The sequence below is a fragment of the Oratosquilla oratoria genome, chromosome 9, assembly GCF_046742065.1.
Source record: "Oratosquilla oratoria isolate Oo_2021 chromosome 9, ASM4674206v1, whole genome shotgun sequence".
Taxonomy (NCBI): Eukaryota; Metazoa; Arthropoda; class Malacostraca; order Stomatopoda; family Squillidae; genus Oratosquilla; species Oratosquilla oratoria.
In genome coordinates this window covers 72,277,888-72,293,589 of record NC_134785.1, presented here as the reverse complement: position 1 = coordinate 72,293,589, position 15,702 = coordinate 72,277,888, and the positions used below count along the sequence as shown (strand labels likewise).

At 36.4% G+C, this 15,702-nt stretch overlaps 1 long non-coding RNA gene across 2 annotated transcripts; it reads right to left on the bottom strand.

Annotated features, from left to right (window-relative positions):
* Window positions 1-382: 382 nt before the first annotated feature.
* Window positions 383-4,413, bottom strand: LOC143028575 (uncharacterized). 2 transcript variants are annotated; one of them, XR_012966745.1, is made up of 3 exons: window positions 4,143-4,413; window positions 3,869-3,997; window positions 383-945 (listed from the first exon to the last, which is right to left on the bottom strand). It is a non-coding gene; the product is annotated as an uncharacterized LOC143028575 (long non-coding RNA). The 2 variants fall into 2 exon arrangements; XR_012966744.1 differs by having other exon boundaries at window positions 4,130-4,189.
* Between the last annotated feature and the right edge of the window lie 11,289 nt (window positions 4,414-15,702).

The window sequence follows — 15,702 nt, the reverse complement described above, 5'->3', positions numbered from 1 at the left end:
GCTTCCTCCCTGGTAAGGAGAAAAAAACCTTGGTATTTGTATATTATTGTTACTATTATTGTAATTCTTCTTCTTCTTCCTCTTCTTCTTTTTCTTCTTCTTCTTCTTCTTATTATTATTATTATTATTATTATTATCATCATTATTATCATCATCATCATCATCATCATTATTATTATTATTATTATTATTATTATTATTATTATTATTATTATTATTATTATTATTATTATTATTATTATTATTATCATTATTGTTATTATCATTATCATTTGCAAATGAAGATTATTCATCTACAGACACGTATGTATACAATCGTAATTTCTCCTATATTTCCCTACTTTTCTCCTAATACAGGAGGAATAATAGTTAATAGTAGAGAAACTACATTTTTATTTCTCAGCAATCCATTCCACAACTGCTAATGGGTTACAAAAATCAGTTAGAAAAGTTATACATTCATTGTACAATACTCTACTTTGTAATGTTTATATAATGCCGCCTCCCTGTAATGTAAAAATCCTGTAAGCCATATACGTTTAGATTACATTTCTTCACAAGCATTCCATTTATTTTGTGTTTATATAAAAGAAAATATAACAAACTAGAAATTGGAACGGCTTTACAATGGAAAACAATTCCTGTCGACAAGAACGTCGTAAGGAGAGTACAATGAATATTCTAATCACTGCCGCTTGGATGCTCGCCATAACATTTCCTCACTTAAGAAATCTCAATACTTTAGCTCAAAGATCATGGGTCCAAAAATATGTGTTGGAATTTCTCATCTGATATAAGAACATGCAAACACATTTTCTTTATCATTTCTGCAGCAAATTTGTCCTTGTCGACATGGATGGCGTTCGCATCTTGCATATGGGCAGGGAGGGATAAGGCAAGGAATACCAACGAAGCCCATGTTCGGTCTGCAGCGAGGGTCCACCTCTGATGAAAAAATAATCATAATAACGATAAAACGAAATAGGATAAATCTATAGATAAGATGGGGGTCATGAGACCAAACTGTATTCATAATTACATTTATTCCATCAAATTCATAATTTCATTTCCTATTTATTTGCATATTACAAAAACGAGGCACAGCTTGTGTGTACATGTACTTGTGTGTATGTATGTGTGTGTGCGTACATGTGGTTGCGTGCGCGCGCCCGAATTCACTATTATCTTGGACCACGTGCTGGCCTCATGATCGACAATCATTACCCTCCCGTATGAGAGCTTCACAACTTGCGTGACTTTCCACACCATTTACACACAAATGATTTTAAAGGATTACAAAGTCGGAGCATGCCGACTGGAGGCCTTTTGGTCCATATCTAGGTCGCAAGAGAAAAAATCATAATGATGATAAACCAATGAATAAATAAAAAATATAATATTGTAAATAAAAAATAAAATACATCAATAAATGCATAAGTATATTCAGATAATAAACAAACAGGTAAATAGTATATAATAATAAATTGCCATATAACTGATAATGAGAATCAAGCAAATAATAATAAACAAACGGACAATGATAACAAAACAAATAATATAGAATAAATGGTAGTCATTACAGCATCTTGCTAAGGTGTTTATCTAAATGATTCTTAAAGCTTCGAACTGAACTACATTGCTCTGCCTCTGCAGGAAGTTTATTCCATTCATTAACTACACGGTTGGCGAAGTTGTTTCTACTCACTTCCAAATTAAATCTATTTCCTGACAGTTTGAGATCATTGTTTCTTGTCTGATTCTCATTCAGTGTGAAAATTTTGTCACTTCTGATGTCAATTTCCTTTAAAATCTTAAAGACCTGTATCAGGTCACCTCTGAGTCTACAGATTCATATATGTTAGTCGATTTTCGTATGATTTATTTTTGATATATGGAATCAGTTTTGTGGCTCGCCGTTGTACTTTTTTTCAATCTGTCATTGTCTTTAATGAGATTCGGTGACCATACGGAAACAGCATATTCCAAATGTGGACGAACTAACGATTTATATAGCTTGTTAATGAGTGATAGACTTTTGAAGTCAAAAGATCGCGCAATCAGTCCTAGAAATTTATCTGCTTTCTCAGAGGCTGAAATACACTGCTTGGATAATCTGAGATCGTTACTGATAATTTCGCCGAGATCCTTTTCACTATCCACTTTTGTAAACGAATTTCCAAATAACTTGTAATCGTATTTACTGTTATTTTTATCATCGTGATTTACCTTGCATTTACTTGTATTAAATTTCATTAGCCACTTTTCAGACCATTGCTGTAATTGATCTAAATCTTTTTGAATACCTAATTGGTTTAAGTGATCATTTGCCATTGCGCACAGTTTTGTATTATCAGCAAATTTGGAAACAGTAGATTTTAGTTCATGGTCTATATAATTTATCTATATCATGAATAGAAGTGGCTCAAGAACGGAACCCTGAGGAACTCCACCTGAAACATTTTTCCATTCAGAAGTTTTTCCATTTAAAACAATTGTTTTCAATCATTCAACCAAATACTAGTCCAACTTAATAGGCTACCACTTATTCCGTGTGAAGCTAATTAATAAGTAGTCTCTCGTGGGGACGGTATCAAAAGCTTTTGTAAAGTCTAGATATATTAAATCTATATTGTTTCTTTTGTCATAATTCGAGATAGCTGTGTTGTAGAATTCGAGTAAGTTAGTCACGCAAGAACGTTTCCGTCTGAAACCATGCTGGCTATCATTTATTAAACAGTTACTTTCTAAATGATGTTCGATAACATCTCGGACGATTGAAGTCAAACTTATAGGCCTGTAGTTATTTGGTTTCTTTTTGTCACCTTTTTGAATATGAGAGTAACGTTAGCTAGCTTCCATTCTCTTGGGACATCTCCGGATATGATGGATTTCTTGAAAATAATTTGTAATGGAACAACAATCACATTTTTCATTTCCTTTAAGATTTTTGGATGGCAACCGTCAGGCCCTGGTGTTTTATTAACTTTGAGTTTCTCTATACACCTTTTAATTTTTTCTTTTGTTACATTTACCGTAGTAAGTTTACCTCAGACTTTTCACAGGTTTCAGTTTGGAGTTCACCGTTTACGAATACAGAGCTTAAATAATTGTTTAAAATATCACACATTCCTTCATTTGAATATTCAAGTTGACCGTCAGCAGGTAATAGCGGGCCAATGTGATTCCTAACTACCTTTTTATCTCTAATGTAACTACAGAATTCTTCAATTCTCTTTGGATTTATCAGCGATATTCATTTCGTATTGTCGTTTTCGTGTTTTCATTGTCTTTTTTAAATCTCTCCTTGCACAAGGGGGACTGCGACGGCTTATAGTATCATGTTTTTCAAACGCTAAGTTAGTAAAGTAAAACGATAATCATGGCACCAAAAATCAGTGTGTATGTATACATATGTGCGTGCATGTGGGCACGTGCGAGTATACACGTGTTTGTGTGCGCGCGTACGTGTGTGTTTGTGTGCCCGTGTACGCACACACACACACACACACACACACACACACACACACACACACACACACACACACACACACACACACACACACACACACACACACACACACACACACACACACATGTACACGGTATAAATAATTGAAAATTAGGAGACGGGACCCAGGAATAGCCTCGAAGCTCTTCAGCAGTCACCCCAACTAGCACATCCTGCACAGTCGAAGTAATCAAGAGGAGGCTGGATGCCTTATTATAAGGAATTGAAGACGCCCCCAGCACCATCCTATAGAAAGACGTGGTCTCACTGGATGCAACACGGCCAGGGAGGAAACAGTGTCAGTTCCTGTGGCAGAGGCAAAGTCTCCGAGGACACACACACACACACAGACATATTTACTGGGACAGCAATAGTATCCACTCTCGTCCATGCAGTACTCCCTGCAGATCAAAGGAGAATCAGGATGGACGCTGGTGGCAGCTACAGCGGACAGGGCCAACGCCACGAGTAAAAGACGAAACATTGCGCCTGAAATGCGAAACAAAGTGAATGTTCCTCTCCCTTGTCACCGGTGGTTCATCTGCCAGGACTGCTTCAGCGAAACAAATAATCCAAATGTCACGTAAACAATCAGAATTGTTCTTATTCTGTGAGAATTACCTGGAGAACTTACACCGTTAATACTGCGGGCTTCTTCTTGTACATTATTTCCAGCGTTGCGTCGGATTATATAGTCTGCGATGGGGGTCGAGTTACCAACTAGCGCCTTTTTCACTAAATTCCAAAAACTGGAATCCTATTATGATAACACGCTCACAACGACAGCGTCCTCTTCCATTTGTGGGATAAGACTAGGACAGATGTTGTTGTTGATGTTTTGGATTGCATTTGACACACACTTGTCACAGACATTTCGTCACACTCAACTGCCCCTACCACGCCACTCAACTAGGCACATCAACAAGTTCGTGCCTGTCAAGAACGGCGAGGACTGACAGCTACAAGAACATCGTCATTCTGACAATAGAGCTCCTCATTAATTCAATCTAATTTAGTCTTAAAATTAGTTATAATCATTTATTGTCAGTGTATTACTGTATAACTATTAACAAAAAAATCTATATAATATTATCATTATTATTATTATTATTATTATTATTGTTATCATTATTATTATTATTATTATCATTATCATTATTATTATCACTATTATTATTATTATCATTATTATTATTATCAATTATTATTATTATTATTATCATTATTATTACTATTACTATTACTTTTATTATTATCATCATTATTATTATTATTATCATCATTATTATTATTATTATCATTATTATTATTATTTTTATTATTATTGCTCTTATTATTTTATCATTATCATCATTATCATTATTATTGTTATTATTATTATAAATATTATTACTATTATTATGATCATTGTTATTATTATCATTATTATCATTATCGTGATTATTAATTATTATCATCATTATTATTATTACGTACACAAACACGTGCATTACTACAATCATGATAGAAGCACATAGCATGAATGTGAAATAATCAAAATGATATCCTCTGTAACGATAAAATGATTTCCTTCTCATCTTGATTCTCTCTTCTTCATCAGAAGTGCCTGTTGATCCCTGCAGAGATCCGAGGCTGGAGTTTGACCCAATATATTGTTTCACTTCTCCATGCCCGGAGTTTTCGTATTGCCCAAGTCGTCTACACAGTGATTGCGCTCCAGATCAATACTGTTGCCAAACTAAGAGAGGGGAATGGGCCTGCGGAAGTATTCGATCTGAAAACTCCAAAAAGCAACAAAGAACGACTTCTTCAAGTCTCTGTCGAAACAATTCTGTAAATCAAATCGTGAGATTCGGTTAGATTAAAACTTTAAATGATATGTGTCACGTTTTCTTTCTTCCTTTCTTTGTGTGGTTTGGGTTAGCGATATACAGTACGTCCGAATTTGTTTTTGACAGAAAATATTTCTGTCTATATATTTCTTGGAAGTTTCGAACCATTTGCAACCTGAAATATTTCTATTTTTGTAAGTCATGTATATCTTCTAGAAAGATAACCATCACTCAGATGAAAAGTACATAATCAGATGAATGAAAGCGTCTGGGCGCAGTATGTCGACTTGATTTGACCGAGATTTTGAGTCGGAGGAAGGTAAAGTCGTCAAAATGTCACAAGAAAATATGTAACGAGACGACGTTACATTTTGCTTGAGAAACGAGCTTACATCATTTTTGTACAACTCAACTACGAAATTATCCCCAAAATCGTAATAAAATGATTTTCATATTCGAAGAATTGGATACAAAACTATAGCAAAGTGTAATATATACTTTTTATATAACTCTCTGGCACAGGTAGTAGAAAGCAGTTTCCGCTCCCTTCTTGAAATTTAACGTCATAGAATTACCCAAAGATAACACAATATGAACTGTGAGCTCTCATCCGGGAGTATATGTATGTGTGCGAGTGCCATTGGCCACGGCCTTGGACCACGTGTTGGACTCGTGATCGACAGCTATTTCCCTCCCGGAAGAGAGCTCAGAGCTCATATATGACCGATCTATGGCTAATGTTGTGACCTTGCACACACACACATCCAAGTCCCCACCCACGAGAGTTGGAGTTACGACCCGCAGCGCAGCGATGCTGAAATGATTTCAGCCCTTGTCGGGATTCAAACCCGAACCGCCGTAGTGTCAGCCAGGAACTCTACCACTGCGCCACGAGTTTTAGCTTCTGGGTTTTATTGACGTCACTATGTACATACACTAGCACACCCGGCCCAGACTAGGCCTAAAAGGAGACTGACCGCGACCTGACCCCGGCAACCCTTAAATACTCTCCTTGAGTACCGAAAAGTAGCTTACCTCTGGTTGGCAAAGGGTTGCCGGGCGTAGGCCTGAAGTGTGTTTCTTTGAGTATACAAATACCTGAAGTACAGGCTTATTAAAGACTTAACTCTAACATTCTTATTACAAGTCCGAAGGCCGACTATTTCTACACAGACTGTGAATATATGGTTCCTCTCACTGCTGATGCCGCGATGGTATAAGCCGACATAGCATATGTGGGGGATTGTCCACCACATGTATATGCGTGTGTGAATCACCATGTTCTAGGATCACGTGTTGGGCTTGTGATCGACATCAATTACCCTCCCGGGTGAGAGCTCACACACACACACGCGCGCGCGCACACACACATAACTTCCCTTCCACGAGAGTTGGTGTACCGGTTCCCAGCGCAGTGACACTGAAGGCGACCACCCCTCGCCCTTGTGAAGGTGAAGGATGAGATGGGCTGCCCACCTCTGGGGTGCTGGACGACCTCCGGGGTAGTGGTTCCGACTGATGCTTTTTTCCGGCCTGCCTGCCACCGACCAGGAAGGAAGGAAGGAATGAACGAAAGAAGGAAGGAAGGAACGCAAAAGAGGTAGACTCTGAGAGAGTAGAATTGATCAATTTTAGGGTCAGAATAATTCTTTAGTTACAGATTTGATACCAATCATGAAATGTATTGCGTTCCTCGGGTCCATAGCGGTGTCACCGATTTTTCTAATGCATTAGATATTTTTGTAGTCAACGCCCTATACAGAATGAACACAGGAGCACATGACAAAGCGAGAGAGAGCTATTCTTTGGAAACGAGACAAGGAAAGCATTAGGACGAGGAGGAGGAGGAAGAGAAGGAAAAGTAGAAAGCGAAGGAAGAAGAAGAGAAGTAGAAAGTGGAGGAGGAAGAGGAGTAAGAGGAGCAGGACTAGAAAGCGGAGATGGAGGAAGAGAAAAGAAGCAGTAAGAAAGAAATGAAGAGAAATAAAAGAACAAGAAAACGAAAGATGAAAATAAATAAAGAGTAATTAAATAAAGAAAAAACAAAGGAAATAGAAAGAGGAAGAAATAAATGAAGGAAGAGAAAGAAAGATGCCTTCCCCGTGACCTCTAAACCTTTGTTCAACTTCAGATACGCACGACAGCTTTTGCCGTCAACTTGATCTGACAAACTTTCAAGAACAGTTTTCTTTCACATTAGAACAGCTTATCACGCATATAATGGTATTAATTATCATAATTACAACAATAACTAGTTTATACAGATACATAGATGCTTATATGAATACATAGGCTGTTACATCGACGACTTTGAGGGCGACTACGATTTCTGTTTAAATATTCAATTCGTAACGGTTACCTGTCCTAGATACAGACACAAATTGTCTCCTATTCTTCGCTTGCGTATTTACTAAATAGGTGTGCATATATTCAATGGTTAAATTTAAAGTTAATCTATATTTTTGTGATGTGATGTGGTTCATTTACTTACAATTATATAATTGTTAACATATTTCTGTACTTTTGTTTCCTTACTTCATACCTTTCCAGATACCTGTCAAGCATAATTTCTCAGCTTTGTGAAGTCCCTCCATTTCAGTACATTTTCCACAACTCTTATGTGATAGATCCTAGCTCTTCTGGGGACATTCTTTATTTGTCTGCTTTCATTTACGTTGCTTGGGTTATACCTTTAACCTACGTGGTGAATGACCACACCTTCTGTAAGTTGTTTTATTATTTATTATCATTATTATTAGTACTATTATTAATTATCATTATTATTATTAATTATCTATTATCAATTATTTATTATTAATTATCTATTATTATCATTATTATCAATTATTTTATCATTATTATTATTATTATCATTATTATTATTATTATTATTATTATTATTATTATCATCATTATCATTTGCAAATGAAAATTATTCATCTACAGACACGTATTACACAATCGTATTTCCCCCTATATTTTCCTATTTTTCTCCTAATACACGAGGAGGAATAATAGTTCATAGTAGAGAAACTACATTTTTATTTCTCAGCAATCCATTCCACAACTGCTAATGGGTTACAAAAATCAGTTACAAAAATTATACATTCATTGTACAATTTTCTACTTTGTAATGTTTACATAATGCCGCCTCCCTGTAATGTAAAAATCTTGTACGCCATGTACGTTAGATTACATTTCTTCACAAGCATTCCATTTATGTTGTGTTTATACAAAAGAAAATGTAGCAAACTAGAAATTGGAACGGCTTTACAATGGAAAACAATTCCTGTCGACAATGAATATTACATCACTGCCGATTGGATGCTCGCCATAACATTTCCCCACTAGAAATCTCAATGCTTTAGCTCAAAGATCATGGACCCAAAAATATGTGTTGGAATTTCTCATCTGATATAAGCACATGCAAACACATTTTCTTCATAATTTCTGCAGCAAATTTGTCCTTGTTGACATCGATGGCGTTCGCATCTTGCTAGTGGGCAGGGAGGGACATAGCAAGGATAAACAACGAAGGTGAGGTCCGGTCTACAGCCCGGGTGCACCTCTGATGAAAGATAATTATAATAACGATGAAATAAAGAAGGATAAATCTATAGATAATATGGGGGCCATGAGACCAAACTGTATTCATAATTACATTTATGCCATCAAATTCATAATATAATTTCCTATTCATATGCTTGTGTGTGCGTGTGTGTGTATACATGTACTTGTGTGTAGGTATGTGTGTGTGCGTACATGTGGTTGTGTGCGCGCGCGCGAATTCCCTATTATCTTGGACCACGTGCTGGGCTCGTGATCGACAATCATTTCCCTCTTGTATGAGAGCTTCACAGCTTGCGTGACTTTCCACACCATTTACACACAAATGATTTTAAAGGATTACAAAGTCGAAGCATGCCAACAGGAGGCCTTTTGGTCCATATCTAGGTCGCAAGAGAAAAATCATAATGATGATAAACCAATGAATAAATAAAAACTATAATAATGTAAATAACAAATAAAATACATCAATAAATGCATATGTATAATTAGATAATAAACAAACAGGTAAATAGTAAATAATAATAAATTGCCATATAACTATTAATGAAAATCAAGCAAATAATAATAAACAAACGGACAAATGATAACAAAACAAATAAACAAATAATGTAAAATAAATGGTAGTCATTACAGCTTAGGTGTTTATCTAAATTATTCTTAAAGCTTCGAACTGAACTACATTGCACTGCCTCTGCAGGAAGTTTATTCCATTCATTAACTACACGGTTGGCGAAGTTGTTTCTACTCACTTCCAAATTAAATCCATTTACTGACAGTTTGAGATCATTGTTTCTTGTTTGATTATCATTCAGTGTGAAAATTTTGTCACTTCTGATGTCAATTCCATTTAAGATCTTAAAGACCTGTATCAAGTCACCTCTGAGTCTACAGATTCATATGTTTTAGTGGATTTTCGTATGATTTATTTTTGATATTTGGAATCAGTTTTGTGGCTCGTCGTTGTACTATTTTTTTTCCAATTATTCAATGTCTTTAGTGAGATTCGGTGACCATACGGAAACAGTATATTCCAAATGTGGACGAACTAACGATTTATATAGCTCATTAATGAGTGATGGACTTTTGAAGTCAAAAGATCGCGCAATCAGTCCTAGAATTTGATCTGCTTGAATAATTTGAGATTGTTACTGATAATTTCGTCGAGATCCTTTTCACTATCCACTTTTGTTAACGAATTTCCAAATAACTTGTAATCGTACTTACTGTTATTTCTATCATTGTGAATTACCTTGCATTTACTTGTGTTAAATTTCATTAGCCACATTTCAGACCATTGCTGTAATTTATCTAAATCCTCTTGAATGCCTAATTGGTTTAAGTGATCATTTGCCATTGCACACACACACACACACACACACACACACACACACACACACACACACACACATGTACACGGTATAAATAATTAAAGATTAGGAGACGGGACCCAGGAATAGCCTCGAAGCTCTTCAGCAGTCTCCCCAACGAGCACATCCTGCACAGTCGAAGTAATCAAGAGGAGGCTGGATGCCTTCCTTACAAGGAATTGAAGACGCCCCCAGCACCATCCTATAGAAAGACGTGGTCTCACAACAGCAAGCTGATACGTCGTGCACCACGTCACTGGAGGCAACACGGCCAGGGAGGAAACAGTGTCAGTTCCTGTGGCAGAGGCAAAGTCTCCGAGGACACACACACACACACTAACACACATATACACACAAAAAGACATACTTACTGGGACAGCAATAGTATCCAATCTTGTCCCTGCAGTACTCCCTGCAGAGCCCAGGAGAATGAGGATGGACGCTGGTGGCAGCTACAGCGGACAGGGCCAACGCCACGAGTAAAAGACGAAACATTGCGCCTGAAATGCGAAGCAAATTGAATGTTCCTCTCCCGTGTCACCGGTGGTTCATCTGCCAGGACTGCTTCAGCGAAACAAATAATCCAAATGTCACGTAAAATATCAGAATTGTTATTATTCTGTGAGAATTACCTGGAGAACTTGCAATGTTAATGCTGCTGGCTTCTTCTTCTTGTGCATCATTTCCTACGTTGCGTCGGATTATATAGTCTGCAATGGGGTCGAGTTGCCAACTAGCACCTTTTTCACTAAATTGCAAAAGCTGGAATCCTCTTATGATAACACGCTCACAACGACAGCGTCCTCTTCCATTTGCGGGATAAGACCAGGACAGATGTTGTTGTTGATGTTTTTGGATTGCATTTGGCACACACTTGTCACAGACATTTCGTCCCACTCAACGCCCCCTACCACTCCACTCTACAAGGCACATTAACAAGCTCGTGCCTGTCAAGAACGCCGGGGACTGACAGCTACAAGAACATCGTCATTCTGTCAATAGTGCTCCTCATTAATTCAATCTAATTTAGTCTTAAAATTAGTTATAATCATATATTGCCAGTGTATTACTGTATAACTATTAAAAAAAACTAATATTATCATCATTATTATCATTATCATTATTATTGTTATTAGTATTATCATTATTATTATTATTATCATCAATATTATCATGTTTATTATCATTATTATTACTATTATTGTTATTATTATTATTATTATTATTATTATTATTATTATTATTATTATTATTATTATTATTATTATTATTATTATTATTATTATTATTATTATTATTATGATCATTGTTACTTTTATCATTATTATCATTATCATGATTGTTATTAATTATTATCATTACTATTATTAGTAGACAAACACATACGCACTTATTTACCTATTGTGTGCTTGTGTGTGCGTGTGCACGTACATTACTACAATCATGATACAAGCACATAGCATGAATTTGAAATTATCAAATTGATATCCTCTGTAGCGATAAAATGATTTCCTTCTCATCTTGATTCTCTCTTTTTCATCAGATGTGCCTGTTGATCCCTGCAGAGATCCGAGGCTGGAGTTTGACCCAATATATTGTGTCACTTATCCATGCCCGGAGTTTTCGTATTGCCCAAGTCGTCTACACAGTGGTTGCGCTCCAGATCAATACTGTTGCCAAACTAAGAGAGGGGAATGGGCCTGCGGAAGTATTCGATCTTAGAACTCCAAAAAGCAACAAAGAACGACTTCTTCCAGTCGCTTTCGAAACAATTCTGTGAATCAAATCGTGAGATTTGGTTAGATTCAAAATTTAAATGATACGTGTCACGTTTTCTTTCTTCCTTTCTTTGTGTGGTTTGGGTTAGCGATATACAGTACATCCGAATTTGTTTTTGACACAAAATATTTCTGTTTATATATTTCTTGAAAGTTTCGAACCATTTACAACCTGAAATATTTTCATTTTTCTAACTCATATATATCTTCTAGAAAGATAACCATCACTCAGATGAAAAATACATAATTAGAAGAATGAGAGAGTCTGGACGCAGTGTGTCGACTTGATTTGACCGAGATTTTGAGTCGGAGGAAGGTAAAGTCGCCAAAATGTCACAAGAAAATATGTAACAAGACGACGTTACATTTTGCTTGAGAAACGAGTTTACATCATTTTTGATTGACTCAACTACGAAATTATCCCAAAAATGGTAATAAAATTAGGACAATTTCCCCCGTTGTCAACTGCCCCCTGGGATAATTGCCCCCTAAGACATTTACCCCCGTTGACAATTCAACTAAATAAGATACTGTGACTCAACGCAGACTGTGCCCTGTTAATTTTAACCAAAACTTTATAAAGTCAAAGAGTGAAAATACTTTTAGTTGCAATTTCCCCCGTGGACAATTGAAATAAATACAAATACAAAGTTAATTTTGTTCAAAACTTTATTTATAAAGTCAAAGAGTAAAAATACATTTAGTTGCAAAGAATGAAAATAAGCTTAGTTTTGTTTAAAAACTTAGATTATACGCAATTCCTCTTAAGTAATAAAAAATCTCTGTTGTTGTAATCGTTCACTAAACCGACTATTCGCTGGGAGCAATCTTTATACCTTTTCCGTGATCCTTCATTTGCAATGCCGGCTGCACTCTGACTGATACTAAACTCTTGAAGTGGCTGCTCTTTCTGGAGTTACAAAGGATTACAAAGGCGGAGCATGCCGACAGGAGACTTTTTGATCCATATCTAGGTCGGATGGAGAAAAAAAAAAATCATATTAATAATAAATTAAAACTATAATAATGTAAATAACAAATAAAATACATGAATAAATGCATAGGTATAGTTGAATAACAAACAAACAGGTAAATTATAACAAAACAAAAACAAATAATATAAGATAAATTATAATCATTACAGCATCTTACTTAGGTATTTATCTAAATGATTCTTAAAGCTTCGAACTGAACTACATTGCACTACCTGTGCAGGAAGTTTATTCCATTCATTAACTACACGGTTGGCAAAGTTGTTTCTACCTACTTCCAAATTGAATCTATTTCCGGACAGTTTGAGACCATTGTTTCTTGTCTGATTCTCATTCAATGTGAGTTTTGAAATAAAAATCCAAATATTGGGATGGCAGCAACCAGTACTGGCAAGAAAACTCCTATGCCATCCCTCGACTGAATTGTTTGTTCTTGGAAGCTCTTCCTTCGCTCTGTTGTACATGCCCCACAGAGCCATGTCGATCATTGGTTCTCGTCGCCCTCTCCTCCTACAAGGTCGTCCAGTTCTTGTGCATTTAATGACAAAGGTTGTGCAACATTTGCTCTTTGTCTTTGGTGTGTAATATTACGGCGCAAGTGATGAAGAGAGGGCATCTTAGTTCCTGCTTCTGCACTTAAACCTGTAACTGCACAAGAGATTAATTCATGGGGAGTTTCTTGCGAACTTTAAGAATGCACTTTGATTTGCGCAACAGCAGCAGCAGCTTCACACTTTGCAGAATCAGGCGCATGCGTATGAGTGTGAAGTCTTCCAACAACTTCATTTTCAAGTATTTTCACTTTTGCTTTGCATGCTGCCTTATATCTGCGTTGTTCGCACTCATATGATACAACACCATGTGCTAAATCCTTTTGCTTGACATATATATAACTTTCAAACACTAATTTCTCCCTTCCTTTTTCACTCTTAATGAACTGCATGCTCATGGGTTGTGGACACAAAAATATATCACAATGTGATGAGTCTAACAGAGTGAATCCCTGACGCGATGAAGCATAAGCATAAATACTGTTCAGTGGGAGAGGGTAAGTTCTCCTAAACTCCACAGATCCGTTTATCGCTTTAATTTTTTTATACAAATAGTATAAATAATATGTTTTATAATAAATGCTAGAAATCCAGGCTCTAGTAATTACGTACAATTACGTTCAATTACGTACACAACATTCAGTAGGTATGTTTACAAGTTTAGTTGAATTGTCAACGGGGGAAATTGTCTTCCGGGGGTAAATGTCCTAGGGGGCAATTGACAACGGGGGAAATTGTCCTAGAGGGCAATTGTCCCAGGGGGTAAATGTCCTAGGGGGCAATTGACAACGGGGGAAATTGTCCTAGAGGGCAATTGTCCCAGGGGGTAAATGTCCTAGGGGGCAATTGACAATGGGGGAAATTGTCCTAGAGAACAATTGTCCCAGGGGGTAATTGATTACGGGGGGCAATTGTCCTCCGGGGGAAATTGTCCTGATACGGCAGTTTCCACTCCCTACTTGAAATATAACGTTACAGAATTACCCAAAGATAACACAATATGAACTGTGAGCTCTCATCCGGGAGTGTATGTATGTGTGCGTGTGTCACTGACCATGGTCTTGGATCACGTGTTGGACTCGTGATCGACAGCTATTTCCCTCCCGTGAGAGAGCTGAGAACTCATATATGACCTATCTATGGATAATGTTGTGACCTTGCACACACACATCCAACTCCCCACCCACGAAAGTTGGAGTAACGACCCGCAGCGCAGCGATGCTGAAATGATTTTAGCCCTGGGTGGGACTCGAACCCAGACCGCCGCACTGTCAGCCAGGAACTCTACCACTGCGCCACGAGTCGTGTATGTGTGTGTGTGTATGTGTATGTGTATGTGTATGTGTATGTGTATGTGTGTGTGTGTGTGTGTGTGTGAATCACCATGTTCTAGGTTCACGTGTTGGGCTTGTGATCGACATCAATTACCCTGAAGATGTAATATACGAAACGCTCAGCTTCGTTAGTTTCTTTTTCCAAGTGATCTACTTTGCATAAGTGAACACACGTACCCGTGTTCTTATTAGCATATATATATATATATATATTTATATATATATATATATATATATATAGATAGATAGATAGATAGATAGATAGATAGATAGATAGATAAATATATATATATATATATATATATATATATATATATATATATATATATATATATATATATATATTAGTGTATATTATAATCATCGATATGCAGTGTCCTCCTATTTGGAAATGGCCAACTACGATTTCTGTTTAAATATTGAACTCGTAACGATTAACTCTCCTAGATACAGACACACATTTTCTCCTATTCTTCGCTTGCGTATTTACTAAATAGGTGTGCATATATCCAATGGTTAAGTTTGGAATTAATCTATATTTTTGTAATGTGATTATGTATTGGTTCATTTAATTACAATTATATAAATGTTAACATGTTTCTGTACTTTTGTTTCCTTACTTCATACCTTTCCAGATTCCTGTTAAGCATAATTTCTCAGCTTTGTGAAGTCCCTCCATTTCAGCACATTTTCCACAACTCTTATGTGATGGATCCTAGCTCTTCTGGGGACATTCTTTATTTGTCTGCTTTCATTTACGTTGCTTGGGT